Source organism: Triticum urartu, chromosome 6A (genome assembly GCF_056163025.1).
Source record: "Triticum urartu cultivar PI428250 chromosome 6A, HENAU_Tu73, whole genome shotgun sequence".
Lineage (NCBI taxonomy): Eukaryota > Viridiplantae > Streptophyta > Magnoliopsida > Poales > Poaceae > Triticum > Triticum urartu.
The window spans coordinates 445,156,401-445,177,339 of NC_141878.1; the positions used below are offsets into that span (position 1 = coordinate 445,156,401).

At 45.6% G+C, this 20,939-nt stretch overlaps 1 pseudogene; it reads left to right on the forward strand.

The window, feature by feature from the left end:
- Positions 1–7,945: 7,945 nt before the first annotated feature.
- On the forward strand, positions 7,946–10,334 carry LOC147965626 (cytochrome P450 86A2 pseudogene; annotated as a pseudogene).
- The last annotated feature ends 10,605 nt before the right edge of the window (positions 10,335–20,939 follow it).

Consider the following 20,939-nt stretch of genomic DNA (forward strand, 5'->3'; position numbering starts at 1 on the left):
AATATGTGGTTAGAGTCAAAGTTATCATGCCAAAACAATTGCATTTATCAGGACATCACTTGTTCAGGCAAAAACAAGAAAAAATGTTCAAAAAATTGTTATTGACCGTGACCAGAAAAAATGCAGAAGATGTCATGCAAAAAAAACTGGTTAGCTTAGATCACCATAGAACATATGGTCCAAGACAAGGTAGTGGAGCATGTTGTCAGAGTAATGAGAGGTGTTACCATAGTATAGCAAATCAAGTTACCAGGTAGTTAGAAGGTATGTTACCAGGTGGGAGAAGGGGATGTTATATTATGAAAACAACACACAGTCATGTTGTCATGGGAGGTAAAAATAATACATTGTAATCAGTAATCACAAATAGGAGGACACACATACAGAAAATAAATACAAAAGCACAACACACAAATTATGGTGAAAGAGAATCAAAAAATGGTTCATTTCACATAACACAAAAGCGTAAAGAGTCATATTACATTCATCCACACACGCACACCGATATAGGGAAAAGGAAAAGAACTGACTTAAATACGGAAGAAAGCACATAAAAACAGTTAAAAAGGTCTTCGATTAAGTGCCTCCATCATTCACTCGTTGCTGTGAAGCGAAGACACAAAAAGGTCTTCACTTACCGGAGTTGGCAAGCAGCGCCCAAGCAACCGGTTCAACGTCAATGCCCTCGACATTCTCCGCGGCAGTAGAGGCAAGTGCTAGGATCGCGTCTGAATCAGCTAATGTTGTAGCTGTTGCATGTGGTACTTCTGCTGCTTGCGGTGCGGCTACTGATTCTAGCACTTCTCTTGCTTGTGGTGCTCCTGCTCCTGTTTGTGGTGCATGAGGTGATTCAGGAATACCCTGAACCACAGCTGCCACTGGTGGAACCACTGGTGAATCTTCAGGCATCACACCAAAAATGGAGCCAAGTCCAAGAGAGCAGCTTGGTGGGGTGAAATCACCAGCAACTCTAACTGCAGCATCATCACTTGCAGCTTCTGGAGTAACAACAACGTCTTCAGCTTGAACTTGATGATGCAATTGGACATTCTGGGAATCATCCACAACTTTAAGTTCAGCAGTTTCATCTTGAGCATCAGAATTGTCAGCTGGGACTGCAGTATACAAGTACACTTACCATCAGAAAATACTATATTTACCATCATAAAAAGTAAGAGTTACCACCAGGAAAATGTTATAGTTACCATCAGAACAGTCCATACCTGGAGCTCTTTTTCCTGCATCAACACCAGTTACTACAACAGCCACTCCGGCTTCAGGGGGCACGGACACTTGGGAAGCTTCGGTGACGGGTTCAGTAACATGTTGAGCTGCATCAAATGAGAGGACAAAAAAAAGTTATCACATTGAACAAACTAGATATGTATGTTTAACATCAGACTATTTATCATTCAATGCATACTAGTGTCCACAACAGGAGTGTCATCAACATGAATCTCATCATTAACACTGCAGTGGCGAGCTCTTCAACGACAGCAGTGACGGTGGCCACTGTAGCTAGTTGTTCTACAGATTCAGCAGCATCAGATGCAACTTCAGGGGCAGCTGCTGCTTCGACGGACGCTGGCAAATAGCCCATTACAATAGGTTGTGAAACGACAACAGGAGACGTCAACGTGGGCTGATCTTCAAGATCCACAACCTCTATCGGCTTTGAAGAAGCTTCTCTTAGTCGAGGAGAAGACCTAGTCTTGGTAAACCGCACCTTTTTAGCGGCATTAATTCCACTTGACTTCCCTGCAAAAAAAGGCTAAGTTGTGAGATGTATTGTTAAAATGAACAGACACAACCTAAAAAAAGTTACCATCTAAAAAGAGCGTAGATGCATAGAAACAAGGAGACAGTTACAGGTTATCATTGTAATACTACTAAAATTACCAGACAAACAGTTCAAACTACCATGCAAAACAGTAATGAAAATCTGCAACATATTTTTAACAAAAGATAATCACGATGAATAATGAACCAGCTAAAAATATACTACGCGGATGTATATACTGTACAAAAGGGCAGCTAATTATAAGAAGTAGCAAGTATGAAATCTAAAAAGAAAAAGAAACTGAAATTCTTGATAAATTATGCAACACGAAATGAATAAAAAAGACAAAAAAGACCAATTGGTCCAACAGATTACCTAGATTTTGGGATACTGGATGACGCCTCAAGTGTACCAACTTGTTTGCAGGGTGCCCTGAAAAAATAAACTGGAGTAGTGAACAAAGAGGTTGGACCAGTAGTTTAGAACCAAACAAAGCGAAGATGTGTATAAGACAAAAAAAGGTGCAAGTTATCAGAGGGGTCCTACTGAAGTTATCACATACAATCAGTTGAAGCTACCATGCAGTGTTAGAACTGAAGAAATACAAAAAGTAGAAAAAATACAAAAGGATATTTCACCTGCGTGGAACCTGTTTAGTACCAGTTGAGGGTCAAATGACCTCACCGGTGCCCTTGTCAGCCACACGGATCCCAAGCTCTTCTACAACCACTTTCATGACAGATAAATGAATGTCCCTTTCTGACAGCTGGACAGGCTCAGATGGCGGAGTAGAACGGGGTAGTGATGGTAGCTTCAACTTCTTGCGCCTCCGCATGTAAGCCAAATTTTTGGCAAGCTGAGCACCGCATCTTTTAACAGAAGACCCAGTGGCCAAATCAAACTACGTGTCTGTCATATCACGCCCGCTGAGCACGCCATCCCCTGAGCTGCTTGACACCGTGTTAGAAGTACCAGTGAGCAAGATCTGGGACTCAATAACAGGTTCATCGCCCGCACGGTCAGATATCCCTTCGACATTTCCTGCTACACTGTCACACGCTTCAGCATTTGCATCACTTGATTGAGTTGGGTCCACAATTCCTACTACACTATCAGGTATGCCTTCAACATTTTCTGTTAAACTGCCACGCACTTCAGCGTTTGCATCGCCTGAGTGAGTTGTATCCACATCCGCTGCCCCGCTGCCAGAGGCCACATTCTTTGCCCCCCTGCGGGAATAAAAACCATGATACAAAACTGTAAAGTCATCATCACCATCATCAGATTCGTCCCCGTCATTTTCATCCGTATCACGGTCAGTATCAGACTCATCCATATTATTCTTGCCAGGGCTCTCCGATTGACGGGTACGGCGTGCAGGAGAGGGCTTTGCCATATTCCGGGTAGCAGAAGAAATCGCCCTAAGATCAGTGTCTAGTCGACGAGACACATGTGAACAGCCTTCATCATCAAGTGAGACGAACCCTTGCACAAAATCGCCAAGCAGGCCAACCAAGCCAGATGAAAACCGACCCACGAGCTCCGAAGCCTTTGCAAGTTTCTACTCATTAATAATAAATCAATAGAAAAAAAGGAACACTTTTAGTTACCAGACATTATTTTTTAGATGCAAACAATAATACACAAAACAGACAAAACAAGAGATCATAAGAGAATTAAAAGAATAGACAGGATTTCCATACTCAAGTTATCATGCGAGTGCAACAGAAAGTATCAACCAATTACAACACAAGTTATCAACAGTTAAAAAAATAAAAATTAGATTGGTAAAACATGATTTATCAGGTAAAACAAACACAAATTACCATGTGTATGCAACAAAAGTTACCATCATAAAACACAACATAAAAACAACAATGAAGAAAATATTCCAGATGTGTAATACAAAAACACTTATAAGGTTGCATAGTCATTAGTTACCATCAAAAAATGTATCAACAGCAAAGAAAAAGGCTACAAATTACCAGAATACATATAAACAATAAAAAAGCATACCTCTTCACTGCAGTTTGGTGGGACATGCACACGCATGAACTTCCCAAGACCTTGTAAACCGCCAAACAAGCAGAAATCAACGCCAAACTGGGGTTTCAACTGGTGATTTGTTGAGAATGAAAATGAGTAAAGAAAAGTATAAAGAACAAATGCATTTGCAGTAAGTACATGAACTGATTAGAAGGAAAAGAAAAACAAAGTTACCGGTAGTTTGTCGTAAGAAATTCCGTCCGCTTGGACATCCATACTAAGCAATTCAGATGTCTTCTCTTTTGTCCAAACATTTATAGGAAACGCACCATCGGGCAATGAGATACCAAGACCAGTAAGATCGATAGCATCAATGTACAGAAGCTGGTAAAAAGAGTCATTGATGTCAGAAATACACAACTAGACAACAGGAAAAGAAAAGAAAAAAAGCACCAACGCTTACATTGTAGAAAAGAAGACACCCCTTTGTAGGCCTCCCCTTCAAAAGTGCCTTATGGAGCTCATCAGCAATGAACTTGGAACAGTTCAAGTCCTTGACTCTATTAATGTTTTGCTGAAAAAATAAGGAAGTAAATGAACAAATTCTACATGATATAAAGCAATACAGTTACCATGTAAACATGATGCAAGTTATCAGCCACGTAACATAAGTTACCAGTACTTACCAGCACACCATACCATCTAGGGCTGATCTTGTTGGATGTAGTAGGAGCAATGACAGTATTGCCGACAAGCATAAGCCACATCCGCTTGAACTTCTCATCATAATTGACAGAACTTGTTATGAGATCAAGGACATCAGTCATTTTTGGAGTGTGGCCAAGCTCACCAAACATCTCAATCCCTAACTCAATATCAGCTTCTGTGGGCAGACTGTAAGGGACATCTTCCCCACCACGAGGCACACCCATCACACGATGAACGGACTCTTTGTTAACAGGGATCCTCCCACGCCCCGAAACAACCACTTCATGAGAGTCTGGCTCGTATAACCCAACAAGCCATTCACTAAGAAAACTGAAAAGGTGGTCGCACTTGATCTCTTGAAGGCTTTTCAAGTCCATTTCATCAATAGCATTTTTCCTACCATCAGACAGATCTTTACACGCAGCCAGAAGTGAGTTAGGCGAAGCCCTGTTCCGAGGTGGAGGGCGCTTCGGCTTTTTTGAAGGAACACCCTCATGGCCATCACCAGATCCTTTGCGCTTCCTTGGCATCGTGCCCTTGAGAAACAAAAAAATATTAAAGGACTGACAAGTAAGGAGTTACAGAAGGTGAATTGGAAGACACAACAACCAATGAGATAACAAAACAAAAAGTCTGGTAACTTGTATGAATGGGACTGATAGCCATAACTTACCAGCCATGATAACTTTCTTAAAATCTCATTAAAAATAGATACTGAGACATATGCGTGATTTGAAAATGCAGCTAGAGTAATTAAAATGGCAACAGCTTAACAATTCAAGTGCTAGTTTGAAGTAATAAGACATGGCAAAAATCAAACAGAATGCTAGATATAAAAACAAGTGGACCACGGAGGGGTTGCAGGGTAACCGCTAACAAAAATCAGTGGTAATGACAAGCAAAAAAGGACTTGGAAAAAACATTATGCAATAAGTTGTATCTGAAGCATGTGACCTAGCATGAATTTCGTGGTAACACATAATAATTCCGGTGGTAACTTTAGTGAACGAGTCCTGATAGATGTGCACCGGCCACAATTTATGGTTGCAATATGAATCTAAACAAGTCACACCTCGCGCAATACAACATCATAGATCTGCATCCCGAAACACATCAGGGAGGGGTGGATACAGAGTTCACATCCACATTCCAAAAATTTATCAAAAATGGAAGGAACCACGCGCTGATCAGACTCATACAAACCATCCACTGTCAAAATCGGTCTTCAACCACCTGTTTCATCGCCATCTATGCCTAATCCACAACTTATCCCCCCTCCCCCCGTACGACCTAGAATGGAAACGGATGAACTCACATATGCACTCGCAACTCGATCAAAACAACTCGACGAAAACAGGTCGCTGCAACATCAAAATCAACTATGGCGCTCTCATCCGCGGAAGCCCAGGCTTTACCCAACAACGGAAAGACAATGCGGGGGGGGGGGGGGGGGGGGGAGGAAATCTCATCGGAACAAGTCGCCGCCGACCGTCGTGGAAGCAACCAGCGCCCGTCCGCGCGATATCTGCAGAAACTCGAGCGATTTGGAGTCGAATCGCTCGGAGGAAGAGGAAGAGGAGAAGTAATGGCGAAGTGGGAGGAGTGGGGTGAGAGCCGTTGCAGTTCGGGAGAAGAAGAGAGAGGATCGTGCGCGAGGGAAGTGGGGATTGGAGGAAGCCGCGGCGGGCGGGGCCACTTGCCAGAGGGAGAGAGGGGCGCGGGGTAACCCCCTCGCGCGAGAGACGCTGAGATGCAACGACGGAATTCACTCGCGACGACAGATGCAGATCGGACGGTTGTGCAGTCGTTCGGACCTTTTGTCAATTCCAGAACGTTCGCTCGTTACATTTGTCGCAAAATGAATGGTCAGATTGTTTTTTCTTAACCTTCTGCTCGACCTCATGTTCACTTTCTTCTCTGAACCACTCAACGTACCACCTGCCGGCGGCTGGCGGCGCCCCCGCGCCTGCCTCCTCGCCTCACCCTTCCCCAATCGCCGCCCACCGCCGCGCTTGCACTGCCCTTGGTCATCCTCCTAACCTCGATCAACCTCCAGATTTTCCTGTCGAACCTGCACCCCTCCCTCCACCCTCAAGATAGATACCCGACGAGTCGGCCACCCTAACATAGACCTAGAGGCTGTTGCTTCACTGGCGAGCCGACGGCTGCTCCTTGTTGTTTCCTTCATCTGAAATCGTCTGACCCAGCTATCATTTCGAGTCGACTGACGTCCAGCTAAATTGCCTTTTTAAGCATCTATACTAGTGGTTAGCTCGCTGAACCTCGTTGGTTGCTGGATTAATGTGCTGAAAGGACGTGACACTGTTTGCATGCGCACCACCCTGAATAGAGCTAGTAGTACGTACCATGGTTGGTTTATTTTGCTGCCAATCGAGCAACATGTCTAGTCCTGTGAAAAACAACTGGCAGTAGCAAAAGACGTGCATGTCGTCAACCCGGGCACCCGTGCCAAAGCAAACACTGCGCCCGGAGCTACATGGACAAGCTTCACGTTTCCCTCGGGTGAAAGTTGATAACTGGCATCTACTTGGGGCAGTAGCAGACTAGCAGTAGATGGAGTTGGTTGACCCAACGGTCCCAAACAACGTCCCAACTAACAGAACAAGCTTTGGCCTCTGATCCGTGTGACATGGACTCGTGTCTCTCCCAACCAAGACGTGGCAAGCAAGCCCCAATTAACTAGTTATCGGCCAGAGCTTAGCCGCGCCGCACATGGCGCTGCCAGGCCGCACGCCGACATCGCTCCTTCAAGGCGGCCGGCTCGAGCTGGCCGGCCGGAGTCGCCGCGGCGTTTATTGTTTCCGCTCCCATCGTGTCCCAGCTGCATGCACAGCTGCAGTGCCCTGCATCGCACTCCACCCATGCACAATGCAGCACCGTCGCGTTGGTACGTACAGTGCTGTACAGGGAAGGGAAGGGAAGGGTGCATGGTGATGGTGGGTTGATGATGGACGGACGGTTGGATCTCCATTTAAGCGTCTCCACCCCCCTTGAATGCATTCAATGGGCTCCCCCCCCCTCTCCACCGTTGGGTAGCTAGGCGATCGATCGACCGATCGAAGGCGGGGCGATTGGCCTCGGCTGACCGCGCTGCTGGCTGGTTCTCCTTTGCTTGGGCCAGTTGGGCGCGCCCTGGTCGCTGGGTCGCCCAACGACCCCGGCGGCAATTTATGGCCCACCACCCCCCGCCCCCGTTTCTTCGTTCGTTCATCGGTCCAGACTCCAGAGCCCGGTCACTAACACTCACTACACACACGCAAAGAAATGAAAAGAAAATGAAAACACAAGGCTAGCTACCTCCCTCGGAGTACGTATATGCAGGTATCCTGCTGTAGATCGTAGTAGTACGGCATGCAGCTACAGCGGGACGCGCTGGCAGGCTACCAATAAATCGCCAGCCATCTCAACCAACTCTCAACACTGCACTGCTCCCATCGATAACCCACCACCTCTATAAAACCCTAGTCCCCCCCTGCCATCCTGCTCGCTCGCTTCCTCCATGTGGAGTCACTTATTACGCCCAGCCCAGCCCAGCCAGCACCTTAACTCGCCGATCCACCCCTTGGATCCACTCTACCCAGCTCGCTAGCCAGCGGGGTATATACACGCGCGTACGTACACTTGCAGAGCTTGCTTCAGGGAGGTCAGCCGGCAATGGAGGTGGGGACGTGGGCGGTGGTGGCGTCGGCGGTGGCCGCGTACATGGCGTGGTTCTGGCGGATGTCGCGCGGGCTGCGCGGGCCGCGGGTGTGGCCCGTGCTCGGCAGCCTGCCCGGCCTGGTGCAGCACGCCGAGGACATGCACGAGTGGATCGCCGGCAACCTGCGCCGCGCGGGCGGCACCTACCAGACCTGCATCTTCGCGGTGCCCGGGGTGGCGCGCCGCGGCGGGCTGGTCACCGTCACCTGCGACCCGCGCAACCTGGAGCACGTCCTCAAGGCGCGCTTCGACAACTACCCCAAGGGCCCCTTCTGGCACGGCGTCTTCCGGGACCTGCTCGGCGACGGCATCTTCAACTCCGACGGCGACACCTGGCTCGCGCAGCGCAAGACGGCCGCGCTCGAGTTCACCACCCGCACGCTCCGGACCGCCATGTCCCGCTGGGTCTCGCGCTCCATCCACGGCCGCCTCCTGCCCATCCTGGCCGACGCGGCCAAGGGCAAGGCGCAGGTGGATCTCCAGGACCTCCTCCTCCGCCTCACCTTCGACAACATCTGCGGCCTGGCGTTCGGCAAGGACCCGGAGACGCTCGCCCAGGGCCTGCCGGAGAACGAGTTCGCCTCCGCGTTCGACCGCGCCACCGAGGCCACGCTCAACCGCTTCATCTTCCCGGAGTGCCTGTGGCGCTGCAAGAAGTGGCTGGGCCTCGGCATGGAGACCACGCTGACCAGCAGCATGGCCCACGTCGACCAGTACCTCGCCGCCGTCATCAAGAAGCGCAAGCTCGAGCTCGCCGCCGGCAACGGCAAATGCGACACGGCGGCGACGCACGACGACCTGCTCTCCCGGTTCATGCGGAAGGGATCCTACTCGGACGAGTCGCTGCAGCACGTGGCGCTCAACTTCATCCTCGCCGGCCGCGACACCTCCTCCGTGGCGCTCTCCTGGTTCTTCTGGCTCGTGTCCACCCACCCTGCGGTGGAGCGCAAGATCGTGCGCGAGCTCTGCTCCGTTCTCGCCGCGTCACGCGGCGTCCACGACCCGACATTGTGGCTGGCGGAGCCCTTCACCTTCGAGGAGCTCGACCGCCTGGTCTACCTCAAGGCGGCGCTGTCGGAGACCCTCCGCCTCTACCCCTCCGTCCCCGAGGACTCCAAGCACGTGGTCGCGGACGACTACCTCCCCGACGGCACGTTCGTGCCAGCCGGGTCGTCGGTCACCTACTCCATATACTCGGCGGGGCGCATGAAGGCGGTGTGGGGGGAGGACTGCCTCGAGTTCCGGCCGGAGCGATGGCTGTCGGCCGACGGCACCAAGTTCGAGCAGCATGACTCGTACAAGTTCGTGGCGTTCAACGCCGGGCCGAGGGTGTGCCTGGGCAAGGACCTAGCCTACCTGCAGATGAAGAACATCGCCGGGAGCGTGCTGCTCCGGCACCGCCTGACCGTGGCGCCGGGCCACCGCGTGGAGCAGAAGATGTCGCTCACGCTCTTCATGAAGGACGGGCTACGGATGGAGGTACGTCCGCGCGACCTCGCCCCCGTCCTCGACGAGCCCTGCGGCCTGGACGCCGGCGCCGCCGCCACCGCCGCCGCAGCGAGTGCCACAGCGCCATGCGCGTAGAAGACCTGGCACTGGCACGGGCACGCGCCATGCATGATTCGTGCGTGCTAGCTGTTGAAGGGACGCCGGACATTGAATGTGTAGATAGGGCAGCAGTGCAAGACCGTAAGTAAAATTGATGATGGGTTTGGTGACAACATTCAAGTCACTCCTTTCCAGAATTTACGACCCGGATAGGAGAAACAGGGAAACTTTGCAGATCACAACACAAGATCTAGCCAGCCGGGGATCTGATCTGATCTGCGTCTGCTCAGAGCACGGGTGCATGGGAGACCAAGGAGGAAAGCATAAAATAACAGAAACTGAGTGAGCAATATTTGTGATTGTAGCCACGGGAGAGAGAGAGAGGAGTAATTAGTAATTCAGATTTGTTTGCAGTAGCTCGGTGTTGGTGACCAGATCATAGCCAACTAGGCTATTCTATTCTATTCTATTTTTGGAGATGATTTTTCAAAGCCGTGTACCCTTATTCTGTTCTTAGAGAGTTCATATCCTATCCATGAAACTTGTAAGTAGACTTTGCAGTAGACGTGCTCAAGGTTGTTTGCTTCTTTGACACCATGTTCATCGTTTCTTCTTTAGTGGTCTGATTCGCTGCAGTACGTTTCTAGCTTCTCTAGCTAGCTAACCTTGGTGCTGGATCTGCATGCGATGACATTGACTCTCGTGCATGCATGTATCGGTGCCTTGATGAGGTCTGTTGCGCGCGCCGTCCGATCTGGTGAGGGATAGCAACCAAGAATCTCAGGTGCGTAAAAGCAAGTTTGATGTGGATGGCTCCCAACATCAACATGCACATATTTGGCAGCCGTTCTCTCTGGCCTGCAGGCTCGTCCTCATGCACTCTCTCTAATTGTCGTTCTCACGACAGCGATGGGATCGCGCGATACGAGAAAAAGGAACTGAAGTTGACGCGGTACGATTTCGACGGGTGTTTGTTGGCATGGTTGGTTCGTTTGATGCAACGATTTTAATCTACCTCCAGCTACCTTATGTTCAGAGTGTTATTGTGACTTGATTTGATCGACAGAATTATACCCCACATCGGTATCAGTATTTCTTTTTTTACTAAATGATCCTACGAGAAACTTCAATCCGCTCATTGACCCCCCTGAAAAACCTTTTTTTTGTGGGAAATACTTTTGTATTACTCAAGAAGCCATGCTACCCTCCAGATTACATTGTTCAACAACTTTGTCCGGTCCATCAGGGTTTCAGTTCTGGTGCTCGTATTTATTCCTGAATTTATTTCAGGATTTCCGGCGATGCGCATTTAGTGAAAGGAGACGTTCCCGTTAACGATGAGGTGCCTATGGTGACTTCGTAAATTTCAAGATGATATGTTGGCTTAGTCTTTTGGAGGTGCTCATAGGGTCAGGGTGTATGTGTGCGCATTCATAGGGGTAAGTGTATACACGTGTATATGAGCACTTGCATCTGTACTATGTTAAAGAAAAACTTTGTCCAGTCCAAAACCCAATCATACAACAGTTCGGCCATTAGCTCTGCCATAACTTGCCAAACAATAACTAACAAGATTGTATTCGCAAAGCAAGTATTTCATTGTCCCGTGAGAAGCTCGTGGTCGTGGACAATAAATCCATAACGTGTCCTATCCATACCTTCCTTCTTTAAGAGATGAGTCAATTCGCGAACCAATCTATGATTGGATGGTTAGAGAAACTGTGGTATCCTAGCCCATCAGGGTTCAAGTCCTGATGCTCGTATTTTTCCTGGATTTATTTCAGAATTCCCGCGATGCGCATTCAGTGGGAGGAGACGTTCCCGTCGACGAAGAGGTGCCTATGGTGACTTCGTAAATTTTAAGATGATATGCCGATTCAGTCTTTCGGAGGTGCTCATAGGGGTAGGGTGTGCGTGTCTGCATTCATAGAGGTGAGTGTATGCGCGTGTATATTAGTGCTTGCGTCTGTACCGTGTTAAAAAAAGATGAGTTAATTCTATTTTTTGCCCTCAAAATATACGCGTTTGATAAATTGTACCCCCAAGTTGACATTCGATCAAGTGATGGCCCATAATTTAAAGATTACTTTTACATTTTGCCCCAATATAAATAAAGAATGAGTTCACAATAGTACAAGAATGAGTTCACCAAAAGTATGAAACAATTGCTTGGGTTGTCATCGGGGTTGTGCATGATTTAAATATTTTGTATGATGAAGATGGAGCATAGCCAGACTATATGATTTTGTAGGGATAGCTTTCTTTGACCATGTTATTTTGAGAAGACATAATTGCATTGTTAGTATGCTTGAAGTATTATTGTTTTTATGTCAATATTATACTTTTGTTTTGAGTCTTATGGATCTGAACATTCATGCCACAATAAATAAAAATTACATGGATAAATATGCTAGGTAGCATTCCACATCAAAAATTCTGTTTTTATCATTTACCTACTCAAGGAGGAGCACGAATTAAGCTTGGGGATGCTTGATACGTCTCCAACGTATCTATAATTTTTTATTGTTCCATGCTATTATATTATCTGTTTTGGATGTTTTATATGCATTAATATGCTATTTTATATTATTTTTGGGACTAACCTGTTAACCTAGAGCCGAGTGCCAGTTTCTGTTTTTTCCTTGTTTTTGAGCTTCACAGAAAAGGAATACCAAACAGAGTCCAAATGGAATAAAACCTTTGCGATGATTTTTCTTGGACCAGAAGACACCCAGGAGACTTGGAGTGCAAGTCAGAAGAGCCACGAGGCGGCCACAAGGGTGGAGGGCGCGCCCAGGGGGTAGGGCATGCCCCCTACCTTGTGGGCCCCTCGGTGACCCCCTGACCTAGATCTTCCTCCTATATATTCACATATATTTCCAAACCACCAGAAGCATCCAAGAAAACACTTTTCCACCGCCGCAACCTTCTGTTCCCGTGATATCCCATCTTGGGGCCTTTTCCGGCATCCTACCGGAGGGGGATTTGACCACGGGGGCTTCTAAATAAACTCTATTGCGCTTCCGATGAAGCGTGAGTAGTTTACCGCACACCTAAGGGTCCATAGCTAGTAGCTAGATGGCTTCTTCTCTCTCTTTGATTCTCAATACCATGTTCTCCTTGATTTTCTTGGAGATCTATCCAATGTAATCTTCTTTTGCAGTGTGTTTGTCGAGATCCAATGAATTGTGGATTTATGATCAGCTTATCTGTGAATACTATTTGAATCTTCTCTGAATTATTATATGCATGATTTGATATCTTTGTAATTCTCTTTGAACTATCGGTTTAGTTTGGCCAACTAGATTGGTTTTTCTTGCAATGAGAGAAATGCTTAGCTTTGGGTTCAATCTTGTGATGTCCTTTCCAAGTGACAGTAGGGGCAGCAAGTCATGTATTGTATTGTTGCCATTGAGGATAAAAAGATGGGGTTTACATCATATTGCTTGAGTTTATTCCTCTACATCATGTCATCTTACTTAAAGCGTTACTGTGTTCTTCATGAACTCAATACTCTAGATGCAGGCAGGAGTCGGTCGATGTGTGGAGTAATAGTAGTAGATGCAGGTAGGAGTCAGTCTACTTGACATGGACGTGATGCCTATATTTCATAATCATTGCCTTAGATATCGTCATAACTTTGCGCTTATCTATCAATTGCTCGACGGTAATTTGTTCACCTACCGTATTATTTACTATCTTGAGAGAAGCCTCTAGTGAAACCTATGGCCCCCGGGTCTATTTTCCATCATATAAGTTTCCGATCTACTATTTTGCTATCTTTTAATTTCCGATCTATAAACCAAAAAACCCAAAAAATATACTTTATCTTTTGTTTAGATTTATCTATCTCTATCAGATCTCACTTTTGCAAGTGACCGTGAAGGGATTGACAACCCCTTTATCGCGTCAAACAATCAAACACTTGCACCCAACGCGATAAAGGGGTTGTCAATCCCTTCACGGTCACTTGCAAAAGTGAGATCTGATAGAGATAGATAAATCTAAACAAAGATAAAGTATATTTTTTGGGTTTTTTGGTTTATGGATCAGAAATTAAAAGATAGCAAAATAGTAGATCGGAAACTTATATGATGGAAAATAGACCCGGGGGCCATAGGTTTCACTAGAGGCTTCTCTCAAGATAGCAAATAATATGGTGGGTGAACAAATTACCGTCGAGCAATTGATAGAAAAGCGCAAAGTTATGACGATATCTAAGGCAATGATTATGAAATATAGGCATCACGTCCATGTCAAGTAGACTGACTCCTACCTGCATCTACTACTATTACTCCACACATCGACCGACTCCTGCCTGCATCTAGAGTATTGAGTTCATGAAGAACACAGTAACGCTTTAAGTAAGATGACATGATGTAGAGGAATAAACTCAAGCAATATGATGTAAACCCCATCTTTTTATCCTCGATGGCAACAATACAATACGTGACTTGCTGCCCCTACTGTCACTTGGAAAGGACACCACAAGATTGAACCCAAAGCTAAGCACTTCCCCCATTGCAAGAAAAACCAATCTAGTTGGCCAAACTAAACCGATAGTTCAAAGAGAATTACAAAGATATCAAATCATGCATATAATAATTCAGAGCAGATTCAAATAGTATTCACAGATAAGCTGATCATAAATCCACAATTCATTGGATCTCGACAAACACACTGCAAAAGAAGATTACATTGGATAGATCTCCAAGAAAATCAAGTAGAACATGGTATTGAGAATCAAAGAGAGAGAAGAAGCCATCTAGCTACTAGCTATGGACCCTTAGGTGTGCGGTAAACTACTCACGCTTCATCAGAAGCGCAATAGAGTTTATTTAGAAGCCCCCGTGGTCAAATCCCCCTCCGGTAGGATGCCGGAAAAGGCCCCAAGATGGGATATCATGGGAACAGAAGGTTGCGGCGGTGGAAAAGTGTTTTCTTGGATGCTTCTGGTGGTTTGGAAATATATGTGAATATATAGGAGGAAGATCTAGGTCAGGGGGTCACCGAGGGGCCCACAAGGTAGGGGGCACGCCCTACCCCCTGGGCGCGCCCTCCACCCTTGTGGCCGCCTCGTGGCTCTTCTGGCTTGCACTCGAAGTCTCCTGGGTGTCTTCTGGTCCAAGAAAAATCATCGCAAAGGTTTTATTCCATTTGGACTCTGTTTGGTATTCCTTTTCTATGAAGCTCAAAAACAAGGAAAAAACAGAAACTGGCACTCGGCTCTAGGTTAACAGGTTAGTCCCAAAAATAATATAAAATAGCATATTAATGCATATAAAACATCCAAAACAGATAATATAATAGCATGGAACAATAAAAAATTATAGATACGTTGGAGACGTATCAAGCATCCCCAAGCTTAATTCGTGCTCCTCCTTGAGTAGGTAAATGATAAAACAGAATTTTTGATGTGGAATGCTACCTAGAATATTTATCCATGTAATTTTTATTTATTGTGGCATGAATGTTCAGATCCATAAGATTCAAAACAAAAGTATAATATTGACATAAAAACAATAATACTTCAAGCATACTAACAATGCAATTATGTCTTCTCAAAATAACATGGCCAAAGAAAGCTATCCCTCCAAAATCATATAGTCTGGCTATGCTCCATCTTCATCACACAAAATATTCAAATCATGCACAACCCCGATGACAAGCCAAGCAATTGTTTCATACTTTTGGTGAACACATAAATCACCACTTTTTGTACTATTGTGAACTCATTCTTTATTTATATTGGTGTAATATATACTGTATTCCAACTTCTCCATGGTTCATACCCCCCGGTACTACCCATAGATTCATCAAAATAAGCAAACAACACATAGAAAACAGAATCTATCAAAAACAGAATAGTCTTATGTAACTCCAAAAATTCTGAAAAATTAGGACAAGAGAGGAAATTTTTATACCAATCTTATGTAAAAAGAATTAGTATTTTATCATGTTTCTGTGATTTTTAATAATTCTAGGACTGAGCGCAAAAGTTTCTGTTTTTTAGCAAGATCAAATCAACTATCACCGTAAGCTATCCCAAAGATCTTACTTGGCACAAACACTAATTAAAACACAAAAACACATCTAACCAGAGGTTAGATGAATTAATTATTGAATAACAGCAAGGAAAAATATTGGGTTGTCTCCCAACAAGCGCTTTTCTTGAAAGCCTTTTAGCCAGGCATTGATAATTTTAATGATGGTCACATGAAAGATAGCAATTGAAACACGAAGAGAGCATCATGTGAAAAACAAGTTTAAGTATAACATAATTCATATGCATAGGCATTTTATAGGCAAACAAATAATCAAGACAAGCAAAACCTAGCATATGTAAGGAAGAAGAAAGAAACAATAGCAATCACAACAAAACAAGAGGTAATTTAGTAACATGAAAATTTCTAAAACCATATTTTCCTTTGTCATTATAATTACATGTGGAATCATACTCAAACTCAACAATATAGCTACCACATAACATATTCTCAACATGATCCACATGCATGCAAAGTTGACACTCTTCCAAAATAGTGGGATTAACATTAACTAAAGTCATGACCCCTCCAAACCCACTTTTATCAAAAAATTCATAACATTGATCATACTCCAAAGTAGTGGGATCATTATTACCTAGAGTTGACATTATTCCAAACCCACTTTCAATATTATTGCCAACATAGTCATCATGAGGCTTAAATCAATTTTCAAGATCATAAGAAAAATCACCCCAATCATGATCATTGCAAAAAGTAGTGGACATAGCAAAATTTGCATCCCCAAGCTTAAGGTTTTGCATATTATTAGCACAATTGACATAGAATTTGTAATAACATCATTGCAATCATGCTTTTTATTCAAAGATCTATCGTGAATCACTTCATAAAGCACTTCATCACAATTTTCAGATTCACGGATTTCAAGCAAAACATCGTAAAGATAATCTAGTGCGCTCAACTCACTAGTAATTGGTTCATCATAGTTGGATCTTTTAAAAATATTAGCAAGTGGATGAGGATCCATAAAATCTTTGCTTCTGATGTTCAATAAACACACAATTATACTAAGTAAACGAGCAAACAAACCAAGTAAGACATAAGGGTAAATGAAAAGATGAACAAAAGAAGGCAAATAAAAAGGCAAATCTTTTCGAAAATCATTTTAGAAGTGGGGGAGTGGAAAACAAGAGGAAAATGGCGAATAATGCAATGCAAGAGATGAGAGTTTTATGATGGGTACTTGGTATGTCTTGACTTGGCGTAGATCTCCCCGGCAACGGCGCCGGAAATTCTTCGTGCTATGATACGTCCATTTTGCATCATGCTTTTATATCGATATTTATTGCATTATGGGTTGTTATTACACATTATGTCACAATACTTATGCCTTTTCTCTCTTATTTTACAAGGTTTACATGAAGAGGGGGAATGCCGGCAGCTGGAATTCTAGGCTGGAAAAGGAGCAAATATTAGAGACCTATTCTGCACAGCTCCAAAAGTCCTGAAACTTGGAAGTTATTTTTGGAATTAATAAAAAATACTGGAGAAAGAATCCACCAGAGGGGGCCCACACCTTGGCCATGAGGGTGGGGCGCGCCCTACCACCCTGGGCGCGCCCCCTGCCTCGTGGGCCCCCTAACAGGCCTCCGGTGCCCATCTTCTGCTATATGAAGTCTTCCGTCCGACAAAAAAATCATAAGCAAGCTTTCGGGAAGAAGCTCCGCCGCCACGAGGCGGATCCTTGGCGGAACCAATATAGGGCTCCGGCAGAGCTGTTCTGCCGGGGAAACTTCCATCCGGGAGGGGGAAATCATCACCATCGTCATCACCAACGATCCTCTCATCAGGAGGGGGTCAATCTCCATCAACATCTTCACCAGCACCATCTCATCTCAAACCCTAGTTCATCTCTCGTATACAATCTTTGTATCCAAACCTCAGATTGGTACCTGTGGGTTGCTAGTAGTGTTGATTACTCGTAGTTGATGCTAGTTGGTTTACTTGGTGGAAGATCATATGTCCAGATCCATTATGCATATTAATACCCCTCTGATTATGAACATGAATATGCTTTATGAGTAGTTACGTTTGTTCCCGAGGACATGGGAGAAGTCTTGCTGTAAGTAGTCGTGTGAATTTGGTATTCGTTCGATATTTTGATGAGATGTATGTTGTCATCCCTCTTGTGGTGTCATATGAACGTCGACTACATGACACTTCACCATTGTTTGGGCCTAGAGGGAGGCATTGGGAAGTAATAAGCAGATGATGGGTTGCTAGAGTGACAAAAGCTTAAACCCTAGTTTGTGCATTGCTTCGTAAGGGGCTAATTTGGATCCATATGTTTCATGCTATGGTTAGGTTTACCTTAATACTTCTGTTGTAGTTGTGGATACCTGCAATGGGGGTTAATCATAAGTGGGATGCTTGTCCAAGTAAGGACAGTACCAAAGCACCGGTCCACCCACACATCAAATTATCAAAGTACCGAACGCGAATCATATGAATGTGATGAAAACTAGCTTGACGATAATTCCCATGTGTCCTCGGGAGCGCTTTCCTTCATATAAGAGTTTGTCTAGGCTTGTCCTTTGCTACAAAAAAGATTGGGCCATCTTGCTGCACCTTATTTACTTCTATTACTTGCTACTCATTACAAATTACCTTATCACAAAACTATCTGTTACCGATAATTTCAGTGCTTGCAGAGAATAGCTTACTGAAAACTGCTTATCATTTCCTTCTGCTCCTCGTTGGGTTCGACACTCTTGCTTATCGAAAAGGCTACGATAGACCCCCTACACTTGTGGGTCATCAAAACTCTTTTCTGGCGCCGTTGCTGGTGTGACGCCCCCGATTTAATCGTACACTAATCATACACGCAAACGTGTACGATCAAGATCAGGGACTCACGGGAAGATATCACAACACAACTCTACAAATAAAATAAGTCATACAAGCATCATATTACAAGCCAGGGGCCTCGAGGGCTCGAATCCAAGAGCTCGATCATAGACGAGTCAGCGGAAGCAACAAAATCTGAGTACAGACATAAGTTAAACAAGTTTGCCTTAAGAAGGCTAGCACAAACTGGGATACAGATCGAAAGAGGTGCAGGCCTCCTGCCTGGGATCCTCCTAAACTACTCCTGGTCGTCGTCAGCGGGCTGCACGTAGTTGTAGGCACCTCCAGTATAGTAGGAGTCGTCGTCGACGGTGGCGTCTGGATCCTGGGCTCCAACATCTGGTCGCAACAATCGGGTATATGAAAGGGAAAAAGGGGGAGAAAAGCAACCGTGAGTACTCTTCCAAAGTACTCGCAAGCAAGGAGCTACACTACAAATGTATGCATTGGTATCAAATGGAAAATGGGGTATCATATGTGGACTGAACTGTAGAATGCCGGAATAAGAGGGGGATAGCTAGTCCTATCGAAGACTACGCTTCTGGTAACCTCCATCTTGCAGCAGGAGAAGAGAGTAGATGGTATGTTCACCAAGTAGCATCGCATAGCATAATCCTAACCGATGATCCTCCCCTCGTCGCCCTGTGGGAGAGCGATCACCGGGTTGTATCTGGCACTTGGAAGGGTGTGTTTTATTAAGTATCCGGTTCTAGTTGTCATAAGGTCAAGGTACAACTCCAAGTCATCCTGTTACCGAAGATCACGGCTATTCGAATAGATTAACTTCCCTGCAGGGGTGCACCACATAACCCAACACGCTCGATCACACACTTTTCTGGGTCATGCCCGGCCTCGGAAGGTCAACACGTCGCAGCCCTACCTAGGCACAACAGAGAGGTTAGCACGCCGGTCTAAATCCTATGGCGCAGGGGTCTGGGCCCATCGCCCTTTGCACACCTGCATGTTGCGAACGCGGCTGGAAGCAGACCTAGCCTAGCAGGCGTTCCCGTCCAGTCCGGCGCGCGCCGCTCAGTCGCTGACGTCACGAAGGCTTCGGCTGATACCACGATGTCGAGTGCCCATAACTGTCCCCGCGTAGATGGTTAGTGCGTATAAGCCAGTAGCCAGACTCAGATCAAATACCAAGATCTCGTTAAACGTGTTATTCTGAAATAACCACGAACGCCGACCAGGGCCAGGCCCACCTCTCTCCTAGGCGGTCTCAACCTGCCCTGTCGCTCCGCCACAAAGTAACAGTTGGGGGCCTTCGGGAACTCATGCCCACCTCTACCGGGATGGAGCCACCTGCCCCTTCAGCCCCCAACATCGGAATCACTCACGGGTACTCCTACGAGCCGACCCGACTTTAACCACCACAAGTATCATATATTATGTATGTATATACCTGTGACCACCTCCCAAGTGATCATGGCCCGATAGTATAGCATGGCAGACAGACAAGAATGTAGGGCCACTGATGGTAAACTAGCATCCTATACTAAGCATTTAGGATTGCAGGTAAGGTATCAACAGCTGGAGCAACAATGACAGGCTATGCATCGGAATAGGATTAACGGAAAGCAGTAACATGCTACACTACTCTAATGCAAGCAGTAGAGGGAAGAGTAGGCGATATCTGGTGATCAAAGGGGGGGGCTTGCCTGGTTGCTCTGGCAAGAGAGAGGGGTCGTCAACACCGCAGTCGTACTGGGTAGCAGCGGCGTCGGTCTCGGTGTCTAGCAAGAGAAGAGGGGGAAGAAACAATAAATATAATGCAAACAAATGCATGACGATGCATGACATGACAAAGCGTGATGCTAGGTGTGCCCTAACGCGGTACGAGGTGGTACCGGTGAAGGGGGGAAACATCCGGGAAATTATCCCCGGTGTTTCGTGTTTTAGGACAGATGAATCGGAGGGGGAAAGTTGTGTGTTCGCTATGCTAGGGATGTGTGGCAGACGAACGGGCTGCGTATCCGGATTCGTCCCGTCGTTCTGAGCAACTTTCATGTTGAAAATAATTTAATCCGAGTTACGGATTAAAAGATATGATTTTCTAAAGATTTACTAATTTATGGAATTTAATAACTATTTAATTTAATTTGAAAATGGATTTATGACATTAGCATGATGTCATGCTGACATCAGCAGTCAACAGGGGTTGACTGGTCAACCTGACCAGTGGGTCCTACTGGTCAGTGACACATTTTAATTAAACATATCTATTAACCTAATCAGGATTAATTAGGGGTGGGCCCCACTGTCATTGACTAATTAATTAGCTAATT